Source organism: Bison bison, unplaced genomic scaffold (assembly GCF_000754665.1).
Source record: "Bison bison bison isolate TAMUID 2011002044 unplaced genomic scaffold, Bison_UMD1.0 scf7180017864044, whole genome shotgun sequence".
Lineage (NCBI taxonomy): Eukaryota > Metazoa > Chordata > Mammalia > Artiodactyla > Bovidae > Bison > Bison bison.
The window spans coordinates 1,760,264-1,777,494 of NW_011494616.1; the positions used below are offsets into that span (position 1 = coordinate 1,760,264).

The 17,231-nt window shown below is 37.7% G+C and overlaps 1 protein-coding gene across 5 annotated transcripts in view; it reads right to left on the reverse strand.

Moving 5' to 3' along the window:
- The window catches only part of HDAC9 (histone deacetylase 9), a 1,025,726-nt gene that overhangs the window by 969,346 nt on the left and 39,149 nt on the right, over positions 1–17,231 (reverse strand). The gene's annotated exons all lie outside the window — the stretch shown is intronic.

A 17,231-nucleotide genomic window follows, 5' to 3' on the forward strand; every position in this document is an offset into this window, starting at 1 on the left:
GAAACATAAGAGGACCAGCCTTGAGTTTCAGTTCAGCCACAGCTCGACGGAGAGTCTCTGAGGTTCTCACATCAACCTCCCAGGTTTCTTAAGTCTTCATTTATAAAAGAGCAAATTTACCAAAGCAAAAAATATTCAAACTCTAAAATAAAATAATAGATGTGGAAGGAATACGTGAAAAGCACTTCATGTTATTGTTGTTTAGTCACTAAGTCAAGTCCGACTCTTTTGCGACCCCATGAACTATATAGTCCACCAGGCTTCTCTGTCCATGGGATTCCCCAAGTAAGAATACTAGAGTGGATTGTCACTCCTTTCTCCAAGGGATATTCCCAACCCAGGATTGAACCTGAGTCTCCTGCGTTGGCAGGCGGATTATTTACCACTGAGTCACCTGGGAAGCCTGAAAAGCACTCCATGTAATTATAATTAGTTTCTTATTTACAATTATAACTAATTTGTTGTTATCATTATTACAGGAATTTTTAAATGTTAATTAAATTTTAATTTTAATTATAATCAGTATCTCATTATACAGTATTCTTAATTATTACTGTTACAGATTTCCTTCTAAAGGTAAGGACTTCTTGCCAAAAACACTGTAATAGACTAAAAAGAAGTGTAACAAATACACTGTAAACTACAAGGGTGACAGAAAATTCTCATTACCATTTCCATTTCTTCTTGAAGCCTTTTGCAATCTTGTTCCAGTCAAAAGTAATAATAATCATAGTCTTTCCAGGAGTGGCACTTACAGGATGGACTTCTTGAGAGGAATTTAAGGGACTTTCTGTTTTTAATTTGAATATACTCTCACTTCTAGACATTGCAGCAAAGAGCAATAGGAAGGACATTTTCCCAACAGCTTACTGGAATTTCAAAGTTTAAAAAATCAAGAGGAAAAAGAAGCTCTTAAAGTTGTACTTAATGAGTTTCTTACTAAAATAGTATATCCCAATCGCACTATTTTTATAGACAGTATGTTGTAACTCTGAAAACCGTACATCTTTTTATCTTGAAAATCCAACATATTTATTGTGACTCGTTTTCCAATCAGTATTGTGAAAGTGTTATTACTATTTTTGTCCAAATGTATAAAGCAGATATAAATACATATTTCCCTTGAAGAATCATATAACATCACTAAGAATACCTATAATACTTCAAATGGTCTCAAAATAGAAGTATGATAGTTATTAAAAATAGGTAGTGTAATCAATTCTAACAGGCTAATTCTTACTACATCATTCATGCTGGATATACATTATGATTTGGAAACAATAAAATGCATATTTTCATAAATCTCCTTCAAAAATTTATACTGATGTGCTACTTTATCAGCATTATTTAAAGAATCTTAATTTCCAGGTTGATGAGAAAGCAGTATTTCTACAAAAAAAGATGAAAAATGAAGAGCAAAAAATTTGATTTCTGTATCAGCAAATAGACAGTGGCTTCCAAATAAAAAGATGTCAGTATTATATTTTTAATGCAATAACACCATTTGCATAGTTCTTTAGTTACAAAGTACTTTTAGACATAGTACCATGTTTTACATTATTTTTGCATCAACCATGCTAATGGATACCTATAACTCCCTTCGCTATCCTTATAGGTGAGAAAATTGAGATGTCATATGCTTCATAATTAAAAGGTAATGAAGTAAAGTGAAAGTTAAAATTGAGTGAAATCTGAATTTATAGACTACCTAAAATTGATGACTGTGGACTTTGAGATTTTTGACATTTTAGTTTTTTTACATTGCAATCTAAAATATTTTAAAATGCTCTAGATACATTCTTGATTCTCAATAGCACAGTTTGATTTCAAATAAAAAATAACAAAAAGCAAGGGACAGGAAACTTTAAGAGACTGTAAGTGAAGCAGCATTGCAAGGTACTTTCCTTCAAAGGCATAGTTACTCTGTGTTTTAAAAAAAAATTATTTTAAATCTATAATGCCACTTTGTACAATTGATACTTGTATACTTCAAATAAAACTCAATTTAACCAATAATTTCCAAAAGTTAAACATACATGCAAAGCCAAAGTTTTGCTACTTGTCCCAAAACCTAAGATTGAAAAGATGTTTCTATTTCTACACACTTCTGCCATTTATTTCCACAAACACATATGACAACTGTCCATGGCCATTTATCAATACATAATTGTATCAACACATAACTGTACAATTTTATGTTCAAAGCTCTGGCCTTAAGGTGCAAAGTGAATCTCAAGTGGAAATATGAATTTAGTTTCCAAAATACCATCATTAAATACCTTTCAAAAATGTAAGCTACTCTCTGTGCCATTCAACCTTTTTAATAACTGCCTAGTCATTACATATTCTTCTAACATTATGAAAGCTTTGCTATCTGAACACTGTTATAAAGAAAATTAACATGCATTTCTATGTTGATACATACTAGTTTCCACTTATGATATCTGCATTTCCGACGAGCCACATTAAACCAAAGTTACCACAGTAACTATAGCTGCATAACTGAAATATGGCCATTTAAAGAGCTCTCCTAAAATATTTCAGGGATATGGGTACTCTACACGTATATGCATATGGGGTGTGTGTGTCTGTGTGTGTGCATCAGAGCCTCCATACACTTCCCTCTACTCATGGACAACAAGATCAGTGGATGAGTAGTCCTATTCACACATTTTAGGGACAAAATTGATTCAGAATTTGGCACAAATTAAGACTATTTTTAGTTGCCTGGAAAAGAAAGAAGTGCCAGTGGGGGAATATTTGTCAATGAAAAAGAACAATTTATTCTTAAATCTTCCCAAGTTTCTTTATCTAAATGGACTGCAGAGAAACAGACTATTTCTTAGAATAGGGAGGTTTTCCCCTACAATATTAGTCATTCTTACAATAAGTCTGAACTACAAATAATAGGAAACTGACCTTCATGTGGGTAGATAAGTGAAAAAAAAAGAATAAAGTTATGCTGATTATTTGTGAATACAGATTATTAAAGCCGATACAGAACTACTGCCTTCAAGTAATAGTTTCAATTAACTAGCACCTTAATTTGTCCATGCTGTAAAAAATGTATACACACACGTATATATGCACACTTAAGGAGATAATTAATATAAGCACAGCAAGAGCAAAATTGCTGCTATAAACCTTTTCCCTATTGACAGCCAAGAATGGTTATTTTCGGTCAACTATATTCCTTGAGGGCTTCCCTGGTAGCTCAGTTGGTAAAGAATCTGCCTGCAATGCAGGAGACCCGGGTTCAATTCCGGGTTGGGAAGATCCCCTGGAGAAGGAAATGGCAAGCCACTCCAGTATTCTTGCCTGGAGAATCCCATCCCAGAGGAGACTGGCAGGCTACAGTCAATGGGGTCGCAAGAGTCGGACACAACTTAGTGGCTAAACCACCACCACCATATTCCTTGAGGGACCTGGATCCACAATAGGGAGTTAAGAGTCTGCTTCAAAGAAGACATCTCTGACTACAAGTTGGTCAGCTGCCTGCAAATATATCCGTGCTATTATCCTGGGATAGAGCACAGGGCAACAGCCCAAGGGGATGACATCTTGCAATGCTTTAGCCTGCCTGTGCAGCCAGGGAAAGAGGGCATTAACACATTACACTGACCCAGCCCACACTGTGCTTATCAGTAACATTATTGTGGAGGTGGTTCCATAGATCCTCAAACTATTCTACCTGCTTTCCATAATGTTCTATAATGGGCAAGTTAGCAGAGCTTTACAGATCACACAAAATTTGCACAAGGATTATTTCCTCTGATCGTCACAACAGCCCTGGAGTATACTAAGCCATTTTTATCCCCATTTTATAGATGAAGAATTTGACGCTTAGAGAAGTTTTGAGAATTTGTTCACAGACATGCAGATGACAAATGGGAGGGCTGGCCTTCTGCCTTTTAGCCCACTCCTCTCTGTTGCATCACAGGGAATCACAGGCTGTTCTAGCAAAGCTGCTTGAATATCAAGACTCTATCTACCTAGTCTCACAATTTCAGTACTGACTCACTGAGTTGCAGATCTTTACTTAAGAACTTACCTAGTCATTGAACAGACTGAACTCAACAACCAATGATGATAAATAGTTACAATAAATGTCTACAGGAATTCTCACAATATAAGCTTTCAGATTTGACTAAGATTTCATCTTCCTACCATAATCTTTATTTTGATTTTTAAAACTATAACCTAAGCTTCTTATTATAGTTTTTTTTTTCTTTTGGGCAATTGGTATTAGGAAGAAGTGGAATGATTTTGTAGTCTATGTAACTAATAAGAACTGTGTCTCTAAAATATTTTTCTCAGACTTAGGGCAAGTTGTAGTGCACAGTTCAGTCTACAAAATCATTCACACTTATTTGCAAGTCCTTCTCTTCTGTGATGGAGCCATTAGCCCCAAGCCCTCAGCTTCATGGGCCGACTCAATTTATAGCACCCACTGTATGGGGCACTGAGCTCATGAGGAGGTTCATCAGACCTGCAGTGTCTATCTTATACCTCAAAATCAAATATTCTGCCATAATTTCATCTTTTGGAGAAAAATGCTAGAAAAATCACTCAACATTCTACTCAATTCAACAAACTCTTAATTGTGTACATACCAGATACTCTGTTACCCATGATGAAAATTTTCAATTCTTTACTTCTCACATTTCCCAAAGATAGTCATCAAAGCCAGAACCCTGATGTCTTAAAAGCATCTTTTGTATCTGGGCTCTCCTTTCCCTTTCAATGAGTACTGCCTTGGCTCAAGTAATTATTTATTCTTGATAAAAGAACTGATTACATTCTTTATCTAGCCTTCTGTCTGGTATCCTTGCCTCCAAGGAATGTCTGAATGAATTAATTAGTAAATAAAATGTGGCGACCTATAAACTCCTCAGTTGGCATTCAAGTTCCATCATAATTTATTTCCTCTCACCCCGATTTCTCTCCTTCCTTCTTTTCCTCACACATAACTCCTATGGTTCCAGATGATCTGTCATTATTCCTAGGGTGATATTCAACGCTGTCAACTACTGCTGAGGCAGAGGCATTGAGAAATCAGAATGAACACCTGGATAAGCATCTATGTGGCTATACTTAAACACATACGATGACCATGGGCTTAGTTCTTTCTGTATAGTATTGTTCACATTTCCATGCTTTTGTGCCTCCTTCCCTGCAAAATACTATCATCTCTTCTCTACCTCCCAGCTCAAATTCTTTAAAGCCATGTTCAAGTGAGAAATTTTAACCAATCACTCCAAGTAAATGGTCAGCTTCCTCATCTATGTTCCCACTGTGTCTTGTACCATAACTGTATAACACCCCCTATATCAGATAATAAGAGCACCTCGTATACTAGTGACATACTTTTATTCATCATGAGACTACAGTCCTCGGTTCAGGGATTGCACTATCCCATCTCTGCAGTCCCCACATCTACCACCCGCCTGGTACGTATAGGAACACAATAAATTATTAAAGGAAAAGGGCTAAACCAATAAAACTTCACTTGCCTACCTTTGGGGGCAGAACCATTTATCCAATTTGTTAGTATAAATTTCTGAAGGACTAGAACACAGTCCTTTGACTTATATCAATGAAAGAAATAAAAATACTCTGGAGCATGAACCACCATTTAGAAAGAGTAGACCCAGACAAGGTGTGGGTCTTCATGAATCAGGCTAAGACAGCAGACACCCCAAAACAAATTTGCCTATGAATTATGTTGTCCTAGATAAGGTCATTATTAAGGGTTTTGAACTGAAGTGATTTCTCAGATCTCTGGAAAGTTTCAGCTTCCCACCTCATTTGTTTAAGGTTTTTCTCAGCCTGAGGAAATTCATTTATTAATTAGACAAGTTCTACAAGTTCTACAAATTCACAACTGCATCAAAATAATCGAACTAGTATTCATCAAGAGACAGGAGAATGAGATATAGAGATTTAAGGATACTCATTCCACTTCAACTTCAGTAGCAGAAGCAGGAATGAAAAATAACACTAATGACCACACTTAAGTTGTCTTAAACAATAGGACCCTTGGGACCCTGTGGACTCTGGGGACTGGAAAACTAGTTGACAGACACTCTCAGAGTACAGGTAAGAACAAAACGGCCACTGGAGGGCCACACAGCAAACATACACTCTCTGTGCTAATTTGAAAGCAAATAGTAAGTTCTCTTCTAAGACTTTTTAGGAGAACCATTTAAGCACAGGCTACACTGCAGGGTGTAACACAGAGCATGGAATGTATTTTGGAAGGTTAGTTATGTATACATTTTGCATATTTAAAATAGCATTCAGAAGCCTATACTATAACACAATGGTAGTATCTAAAAATATATATAACACAATCAGAAATGGTGTGCTGGATAATTCATTTTATAAGAAGAAATTCTGCCAACTTCAGAGCCTGTACTAATAAACATAGACCTTTTCTTAGTAAGCATTGAGTTTAAAACCACACGGCTTAGCCCCAGGGTATCCAGCACCCAAATCATATCTCAAACAGCTTCTATGAAGACCATTTCATCAAAATCCTTCTTGCACTGATTTCTATGAGATCACCTTTGAAGGCCCCTACCTACAACTTCCCTTCTTGGACAATAGGGAATAGTAAGTCACAGCTACCATTATCATCAGTGTGAGTTTAAAATGAGAATCACAATGCCTGGAAACTGCAGATATACAAGCCTCCTCTTAGTCATGGCAAAGAGGCTGTTACAAAAAAGCGTTGTCTACTTGTAAATACACAGGAGACCAAAGTCTAAAATAGAATTGAGAAAAGGAAGTAATAGTTGAAGTGAAGGAACTTGCAACAGATAACCTCTGATACCTGTGCAGCAGGAGGGCTTTGTGATCTATACACTATAACCTTCCCTGCAGAAAACTTGCCTGATCAAGCGTGCTTAAAAGAACCTGGCTCGCAGCCTACTACCCTGCCAGTGTGGAGGCATGGGTCATGATCAGCAAGCCAAATACAAAAGACCTTTATCCATCAGTGCAATTTAGATCGACATGGTTCTTTCTTTCAAACTTCAATACTGAATACATTTAAATTTTTTCTGTGATTTTTTTTTTAATCTTGCAATCTACCTACTAAAGATCTGAAAATCGCTTCATGCAGCAAAGTGCCCATGTAAGATGTCTCACTAGCTGGGTGATCTGGTAGTCAATTAACCTTTCTGAGCCTCAGTTGCTTAAACATGAATTATTTAACTTACCAGGTCACTGTGAGGCTTGGACAAAAAATAAATGCAAAGTAATTGGTATGGAGTAGGTGCTTAAAAATGCTGGCTATTATTATCATTATTAGTATAGAAACTGTGTTTTACTTCAGGCTGAGTTCCATCCCAGGAGAAAACAGTGACACACAGTGCCTCTCACCCTGCAACGCAGCTGTTAATCTTTCGCACTCCACTACGCTTACAATAGGGATCTAATTACTAAAACTTTTTTCCTTTCTTTGCTTTTTTTCTTTTAGGAGGCAAATGTCTACCCTAAGGAAAAATACCGCGCTATTATTTGCTTTGGAATATACCACGTTTGGGCTTCCCCGGTGGCTCAGCAATAACAAATCCGCCTGCAATGCAGGAGCCACAGGAGACATGGGTTCAATCCCTGAGTTGCGAAGATCCCCAGAGGAAGGCATGGCAACCCACTCCAGTATTCCTGCCTGGAGAATCCGCATGGACAGAGGAGCCTGGCGGGTCACAGTTCAAAGGGTCACAAGGAGTCAGACACAACTGAAGCGGCTTAGTACACACGCACATACTATGTTTACCCTAAGCTCTCACTGGTATTACTAAATATTTTATATATATACATAAACTTCAAAAATCATTTGGGTATTGACATAAAGTAAAACAATGTCAAAAAACAGCTATTTTTTTGTTCCTAAAAATAAAGTCAGGAATAACTATCATTTTGTAGAAATTTGAAGAGAAACATGAAGTATATTCCCTGCTGCTACTGCTGCTGCTAAGTCGCTTCAGTCGTGTCCGACTCTGTGACCCCATAGACGGCAGCCCACCAGGGCCCCTCGTCCCTGGGATTCTCCAGGCAAGAACACTGGAGTGGGTTGCCATTTCCTTCTCCAATGCATGAAAGTGAAAAGTGAAAGTGAAGTCGCTCAGTCATGTCGGACTCCTAGTGATCTCATGGACTGCAGCTGCCAGGCTCCTCCATCCATGGGATTTTCCAGGCAAGAGTACTGGAGTGGGGTGCCATTGCCTTCTCCAATATCCCCTGAGTACATATAAATTCCTCTCCAAAGAACTTTTCTATTGTTTTAACAAATCATCTTGGGAATTTCAACTGACCTAAGGCTTCTCTTTCTATTTTGGGCAGGATTTCCCTGGTTATGTTACTCAGGACTCTAGCTACTGCTAGTGTTTAGTCCAATTTTGAGCCAACCAAGAAACATCTTCATACATGGACAGGTAAGCACTTCAGGTGAAGAAATGATAACAGCAGAATATCCACACAAGAAGAAAAACAGGATGAGCCCTGACTACCAGGACCACTCAAAAAAATGTGAAATACGTGGAACTCTTCCCCAACCAACACCTATGTTGTCATTGATTCCTTTTATTCCCATCCTGCTATCTTTGATCCTCTTTTCCACTAGGCTTCTCCAAGGTCTCTTCTAATTGAATAGGTCATTTTATTCTCTGATCCCTTTCCAAAGAACCCATTTTTACTAACAAATTCAATCAACCTTCTATCTTCCATTTTTACGTCCTTCTCATCCTCTTCCAAAGAGCTCTATTTTATACATAAGATTATCTCAATTCCACCCCTCTCGTTCTTTTTTCACTTATGCATGTCCTTTTCCTACAGAGGTTTCCTTAGAACACACACCAGTATTTTCAAATACCCCTAAAATTCCAGAATACAGTTAGACAGGAAAAATGAATCATCATATTAGATATCTTGTTCTTTTATCTTCACCCTACCAATTAATGTTGACTTTTCTAACTTGCACAAACTTTGTATTCAAGTTAAGATACCACCCAGATTCATGTTACAAAACTCCTTGGGCTATATTTAGCTCAGCAGCAACAGTTTTAACAGAGACTGAATTTAGCATGTACTTATCAAGGCTTGGGGTTCCCCAGGGGCTTGGCAGTAAAGAATCAGCCTGAAATGCAGGAGACATGGTTTCAATCCCTGGGTCGAGAAGATGCCCTGGAGGAGGAAATGGCAGCCCACCCCACTATTCTTGCCTGGGAAGCCCCAGGGGCAGAGGAACCTGGAGGATGACAGCCCACGGGGTTGCACAGAACAGGACATGACTGAGTGACTGAACCAGCACCACCACCGAGGGGTTACTGTGCATGCTCAGTACAGAGCTGAAGGCGCAGCTCAGACGATTTCTGTCTCACATATAGCACACCAGGGATTTCTTAGGGTGTTGTCTAAGGACTCCCCTAAAAATACAGATTAAGATACTTGGAACTTACCTAGAAATTTCAATATCAGAATCTGTGTAACAAGAGTCCAGAAACGGCATTTTAAACAAATTCCCACAATGATGCTTAAGTGAGCTAAAGGGTGAGAACAACTGGAGGAATGACATATGTATAAACAATTAAGAAACAACAAAACAGAGAGAATAACGTGGTCTAAACTGGCTTTGGAGTCTGACAGACCATAATGAAAATTCCACCTTCCCAATTTCTGGCTATATTTTTATGGGTAAATTACTCTACCACTCTTACTTTCCTCACCAAGAAGATGCTGGCTCTAATAACTACTTGTAGGATCACTAGGGACAAATGACAATACATTTAAAATACTTAGCACAATGCTCAATAAATGGGAAATATCATTATGAAAGTCAGGGCCTCTGTGTTACAAACTGCCCCTAGAATCATGAAACATCACAGCCCTAATAAGTATAATTTTTTAAAGGGAACAGGACAGCATATGCACTACAAGAATTCAGGAAAGGGAGTTTTCGCTGTAATCAGAGGTAGAAGGAAAGGTACCCTGAAACAGCTGGTATGCAGCTTTAAGATGTTGGATTTTAAATCAAACATGCATGGTTGGCAAAAATGTCCTTCTTTCCCAAGGGTCCTCAAGCCTTAACTCAATGAACTGGAAAGTTTTAAGAAACAATTTTAAAGTTACCTCGCTGTGTCTTTCAACTATCCTGTGATGGAAACAATCTACATTTGAATTCCCGTATCATAAAATATATTCAGTGTTAAAATTATCCTCAAAATTATTTCAAGTTCTATACTAGTAACAGGATGTTAGTCGTGTGTTTTATGTAGCACCTTGTATTCCTGACAAGACAGTAGGACTTTGTACAGACTGCTGTGTTGTTGATATACAAAATGACAGTGCTGGCCGCCTCCTCAGGGAGGGAGACCCTTTGGGTTTCTATACTCTTATTACTGATGGGTTGTAGCTATTTTATCATTGCTTGGAAGAACCTATGAACGATGTCCACTGAGGGTCAGGAAGGTCAAGAAGATGAAGACTAACCTGCTCCAGGGAGCGAACTGGCTCATGATAAAATCAAGCCTCTTGATCCCATTAGTAAAACACACTAATCAATTAAGCTAACACACTCAGAGCCAAACCTATTAAACCTTATAATTCCTGGGAAGAATAAAGAGCAATTACTCCTTCCCTTCAAAAAAAAAAACGAAGAGAATTAGAAAACCTGCAAAAAATAAGATAACAGTTACCAAATATATAAATACAGTCTCAGAACTCAAAACAAACACAGCACTCAATCCACAAGACACTTATTCCCTCTGAGTGAGAAGGCCTTCTCTGAAACTGAGTATCTGAATAAAAACAAAGGAGCTAAAACAAACCATTTTATCGCAGGCAACTTCTATTAATGTCACAGAGGGGAAGAAATACAATCTTTTCTTTCATATTCTACCTCTGGAGGAAAAAATAAGCATATGTACATACATATATATCTGCACATATTAAACTGAGACAGATCAACACATATAAATAGCTCAATGCAACATCTGTAGTAGTCTTTAAAACTGTATTAAAGTCCTTGCTGTTTATCAGGCTGGTAAATCATATCAGCTCCTAGATATTTAAATTGCCAGTTGCTGGGCAACCAGAGCTCTGTCAACTGTCACTCACTCTTAAGTTCTTCTGCAACACTCCTTTAAGAAAAAAAATAGTGAAAAATTCTTGAGATGCTTTTTTTGGGCATAAGAAATGCACTTAATTTTATCCCTGAGCTTAAAGTGTCTAAGAATTGAGTGATACTGTGAAAATGTTCAGTGAGTTGGAGGAAGGGCAGTATGTGAATCACATAGTGAGGTGGGTGAGTATCTAGACAGAAAAGTCGAGGGACTTCACTAAAGGAAGCTTCCCTTTCAGAACACAGTTCCACAGTAGAGACATGCTTGTGATAGAAGCCTTCTAAAAGAAACTATGCACTTTGGGGGAAATTGGTGAGTCTCAACAAAACTGATGTCTAGTCATTTTTATATTCACATGCTCATCACTGAAGAATAAGTACTACAGTCACGGTAATTATTCCTTGCTTCTGATCCTGCCCTTTTTTTCCTGGATAGTTAGAAACAAAGTGATATGCCATTGTCTCATGAAAATTTCTGCCTTGTGAATGTTGTTTTATTTTCTTGGATGTAAATTAGTATCCATTATTTACTCAGTCCAAGAGTTAAGTATCTACCAGTAGAATAAAACCCTTCAAGGTAAGTAAGGCAGTTTTCTCAGCCATGAAGATAATATAATGTGGCATCTATGCAGGTCACTCTGTTAATACAAGTAGGTCTAGAATTGCCACTCCCTGCCACTCTGGGCCGCAGGTTTGAACCAGATCACCTCTAAAGTGAAAAAACACTTCCTAGAAAAAACACTTCATAAATCCATCAGTCTTTAAATAATATAGCTCTCAGTTGTAGCCTATACAAAACTGAGCCAACCCAATAAATCACACTTGCTTGTATCAGTATATTTCACAGATATGGATAGAAACACACAAACCTAAAAAGAAAGTTATTAAAATGTGTAATTTGCTCTGTTACACATTTAAAAATAAAAAGGGGTATCTTTATGACTTCAAGTAGGATATTCTTTCTTAAACAAGACATAATTTCTCTCCTTTGAAATTTAAAACTTTGTGCAACAAACAAACTTTGAAAAAGTATAATGATAAATCACACAGAAAAAATCAGTAAGAAAACCAAGTAAACCAAAAAAGAACAATTTAGAAATAGAAAAGAAATGGGCAATAAACTGAAAGTAAACTTCAGCAGCCAATAATTCCATGAAAAGACTCTCAGTGAGATACCAATCACATCCATCAGACTGGATACCATTTTAAAATCTTAAAACTCTAGTGTTTGTAAGTATATGGAGCAACTAAAAGCCTCACGCACATACAGAGACAGTGTAAATACACGTATCACTTAGAAGAGCAATTTAAAATTATTTTGTGAAGTGGGAGAGTTATAAACTGTGATAGGCAGAATAAAAGCCTTACCAGAGATGGCATTCACCAAAGATGGCCTAATCCCCAGACCCTGTAAATAAATTACCTTACAGAACAAAGAGGAATTAAAGTTGCAGACAGAATTAAGTTTCCTAGTAAACGACCTTAAAATAGAGACATTATCCCGTGTTATTCAGATGGGCCCCAGTGTATTCACTATGTTTCTTAAAAGTGGAGGACAGACAGAAGAAGACAGTTAGACGGAGCTATGATAGTAGAATAATAAGAGAGATAAAGTACTGCTGACTCTGAAGATAGAGGAAGGAGGCCACAATCCAAAGAATGTGTGCACTCTCTAGATGTGTAAAAGTCAGGAAATGAATTCCCCCATACAGATTCCATAAGAAAACAGCTCTGTCAACCTGGATTTTAGCCCACTGAGATTCATGTCAGACTTCTAATCTCCATAAGACTAAGATAATAAATTTGTGTTGTTTTAAGCCAGCAGGTTTGGGGTAGTTTGTTTTAAGAGCAACAGAAAGTTAATAAATGACCCAGCAATTCTACTCCTAGGGAAATTCCCTCACCTTCCTTCTTGGACAAAATCGCAAGAATGTTCAAGGTAAGATTATTCAGAACTGCAATTTTGGAAACACTCTAAATGTCCATCAACATAAGAATGGATATATAAACACTGTCATGATTTATATAATAGAATACTACACAGTAATTACTATAAAGGACCAAGAGCTATATAAATCAACATGGATACATCTTAAAACTTATGGTTCAGTTCAGTTCAGTTCAGTCATTCAGTCGTGTCCGACTCTTTGCAACCCCATGAATCGCAGCACGCCAGGCCTCCCTGTCTATCACCAACTCCCGGAGTTCACTCAGACTCACGTCCATCGAGTAAGTGATGCCATCCAGCCATCTCATCCTCTGTCGTCCCCTTCTCCTCCTGCCCTCAATCCCTCCCAGCATCAGAGTCTTTTCCAATGAGTCAACTCTTCGCATGAGGTGGCCTAAGTACTGGAGTTTCAGCTTTAGCATCATTCCTTCCAAAGAACACCCAGGGCTGATCTCCTTCAGAATAGACTGGTTGTAAATGAATAAAAATAATAAACTAAAGCATGGTTTCTATAAAATACCATCTGTACAGGGTTAAAAACATACAAAGTGATATGATGATGTATGGGGATAAATAATGCAGTAGTTAAAGAGTAAGCAAATGGATGGGAATGGTAAACACTGTACTCAGGACGTGGCTACCTCTGGGGACCGAAATGGACAGACGCTTCAAGTATGTCTTGAATGCTTTATTTTATAAAACAAAAACAAAAGTTCTAAGGAAAATAAGACAAAACACAAAGATCTGACAATTATATAGTGAGTAGATGACAATTAAATGTATCACATATATTTTCTGTATTCTGAAACATTTCATAAATTTAAAAAAACATATGTTTCAATGATGTACTTTTCATGTGTCCACTGGCAAGCAGATAAACTGATTCTTCCCAAGCTCACAGAAAATGATCTCACCCAAGGAAGTATGTAGCCCTATTAACTTGCCAATTAAAAGACAAAAATACCAAAAAGCAAATATCAATATTTGACCCAATTTTTGTAACCTTCCAAATGTACACTGAAGAAAGTAGATTTTTATTTTTCCTTTTATTTTAAGCAATTTCATTTTAATGTCTGAAAGTCAAGAAGTAATTCACATTGGGAAGATTTCTTCTCTGCCTCCAAATAGGCATACCCAGGTGTGAAGAGATCTATTTGTAAGTGGGTATTTATGAAACAGACCATAATAAGAATGCTGTCACCTTTCAGACAAAAAAGAAAGATGGTTCATTTAGAAACACAATGTTGAAATAAATTGTTAAATGATAAAATAACATTCTACTTCAAATCATCAAAACCCTACATCAATAAGGATAAATAAGCCTATTAGCTAAAGACAAAATGTCAAGGAAAATCATAAATCTACTTCTGTGGTTTAATATTTTTCCTTTATTATTTACACTCCTATCACACACATTTCCATTTCTATTTTTCTCTTTTTTAAGTGGCAATGTTTGTCTAATGCCTCAAGGGTATTATGAGAAGATTAGGAGATAACCATTATTTTTCTTGAGAAAATCTAAAACATGAGGGGGGTTTCCACTTTGACTACTTTTCCTCCTGATGTTTGGATGGCATCACCGATTCAATGGACATGAGTTTGAGCAAACTCCGGGAGACTGTGAAGGACAGGGAAGTCTGGCATGCTGCAGTCCAGGTCACAAAGAGTCGGACACAACTGAGCGACTGAACAACAACAACCTCCTGAACCAGAAAGCTTTAACTGTTTCTCTAGAAGGCATTCATAACTTAAAATACGGAAACTAAATTGTTCTTGCTAGAAGTAAAAAATAAGCACAAGAAAAGTCTAAGAATAATGTATAAATATATGACAGGTAAACTAAGAACTGTTTTGCCACCCACTGTTATTCTAATAAAGCTTACTTAATCTCTTAAACAAGCCAAGGTCCCTTTCTTTTAAGCCTGAGAAAACTAAATTAATTATATTTAGCCCTGGGTGGCACAAAATTTAATATCTGTGCCTGCCAATATGCCAACCACAACATAAAAGGCAATAGTAGCAGCTCCGAAGAAAAACAGCTGTTTTCCTGACTGGTCAAGCCTAAATCCATTTATGCTTCAATCATTTCTGAAGATTAAAAATGAAGACTTGTCATATTATTTATGCCTAAAATAAAAGATAAACATACTATTCCAGTTTAGATTATTTCACCTTTTTTTCCTTCCTGTTTCTTTTTCTCCAATCATCCAGCATGAAGACCCTTTGGTTGGTGAATCAACATTCCTACGTATCATCTACATGCCTCTTCTCTAGAGAATATCATCTGTTGTTCTACTCACTTCTTATGAGAGATATTCCTTCTCTCACTAGGATCATTTTCTCTTTAAGCACCTACTTCTATTCCTTCTAAGTTAACTGCCTTAAACTTAATACAATAGGTGTCTCTAAATCCATCTGGGCTGCTCTTCTTTCCTTTAGAGGAAATTAATTCCCCACTGACCTCTGACGGATCACCTCTACCTGAACACAACCTCTGTGAAAAGCTCAAATCCATTCTATTAATGAGTAAATGATAAGCATTTAAAAGATGTTCTCTACACTGAGATATACCTTTGTAAGTTCTGTTTATTGGTTTATTTCATTAAGTCTTCTGTGAGTGATCCAGCATCCCTCTGTTATATTATGTAGTCACTCAATTATTTGAATACTACCAAGTTTCCTTCAAATCTTAATTAAAGGCCCTCTGCTCATTCAAATAAGCCTTAATACCTTGAGCCCCATAATTATGCATAGCTCTCACCACCAATTGGTGTTAGCCTAATCTATGACTGGCATATGCTTACATAATACACTGACAAATGTGAAACAGCACAGCCTTCACCAGCTCAGTCTATCTGAAAACATACTACTGTATTCAAAGTCATCACATCACACTGGCTTATTACTTGAAATTACTTATCTCCATGTGAAATTATCTTGCTTAGTCAATGCTTTCTCTTGAGTGTATATCTTCTACTGTCAGATTACAAACTCCATGAAAGTAAAAATGAGGTCTAATTCACAGGAACCAGAAAGTGCCTGGCATAGGATAGACAATCTACATATACTATTAACTGTTCAAATAAAATCCATCTAAAATCTGCTTCTCAAAAATTCTCACCTGACAAACATATTTGGGATCACTTAGTGACCTAAATCTTACAACGCCTAAGTGCTAGTCACAAATTGTGGAAACACAAAAGTAGTGAAACTTAGTCTTTGTGAACAGGAAGGGTTCCCAGAGTTGGTGAGGACAAGCTAAGCCCTGAAGGAGAAACAGGAAAATGCCATTCAAAATACTTATTTATAATAAACAGACTACTGCAATGTCTTTCATTTTTTTAGACTTCAGGAGGTTTGAGATTTCAAGGAGGTTAGGAGAAGCATCAGAGGTACAAGGAACAGAACTGTGAGCATTCTGGAAGAAATGGACGGTCTAGAAACTGCTGGTCAATTGCCTGGGGTGATGGCTGAGGAGAAGATGAGGAGAGAAAGGGCAAGGAGTGATACTGGGAGTTATGAGGGCAGATCATGAAAAGGAGGGCAGTGGGAACCTCCGAAAGGGTTTAAACAAGAGTAGGACATAATCGGGTTAACATTTAGAAAAAAATAATGTGGCAGTCTCGAATGGTTCATATTTCAGAGGAGGGAATGACAGGACCAGGAAGACTGGGTAAAAAGCTGCTGCTGCTGTTGCTAAGTCTCTTCAGTCGTGTCCAACTCTGTGCGACCCCACAGACGGCAGCCCACCAGGCTCCCCCATCCCTGGGATTCTCCAGGCAAGAACACTGGAGTGGGTTGCCATTTCCTCCTCCAACGCATGAAAGTGAAAAGTGAAAGTGAAGTCGCTCAGTCGTGTCAGACCCTCAGCGACCCCATGGACTGCAGCCTTCCAGGCTCCTCCGTCCATGGGATTTTCCAGGCAAGAGTACTGGAGTGGAGTGTCATTGCCTTCTGCAAGAAGCTGCTACAGGATCCCAAATAAAACATGAAGGGAAACTGGGACAATGGGAGTGGGGTTGGACCAGAGAGAATGGAGCCCGGGGCACTCAAGGAGGTAGGACCAATAGGGCTAAATGATAAAAGCAATGAGTGAAAGCAGAGGTCAAACATGACCGCAGAGGTTTCTGATTCTGTGATCTAAAAGGAGGTCCCCAC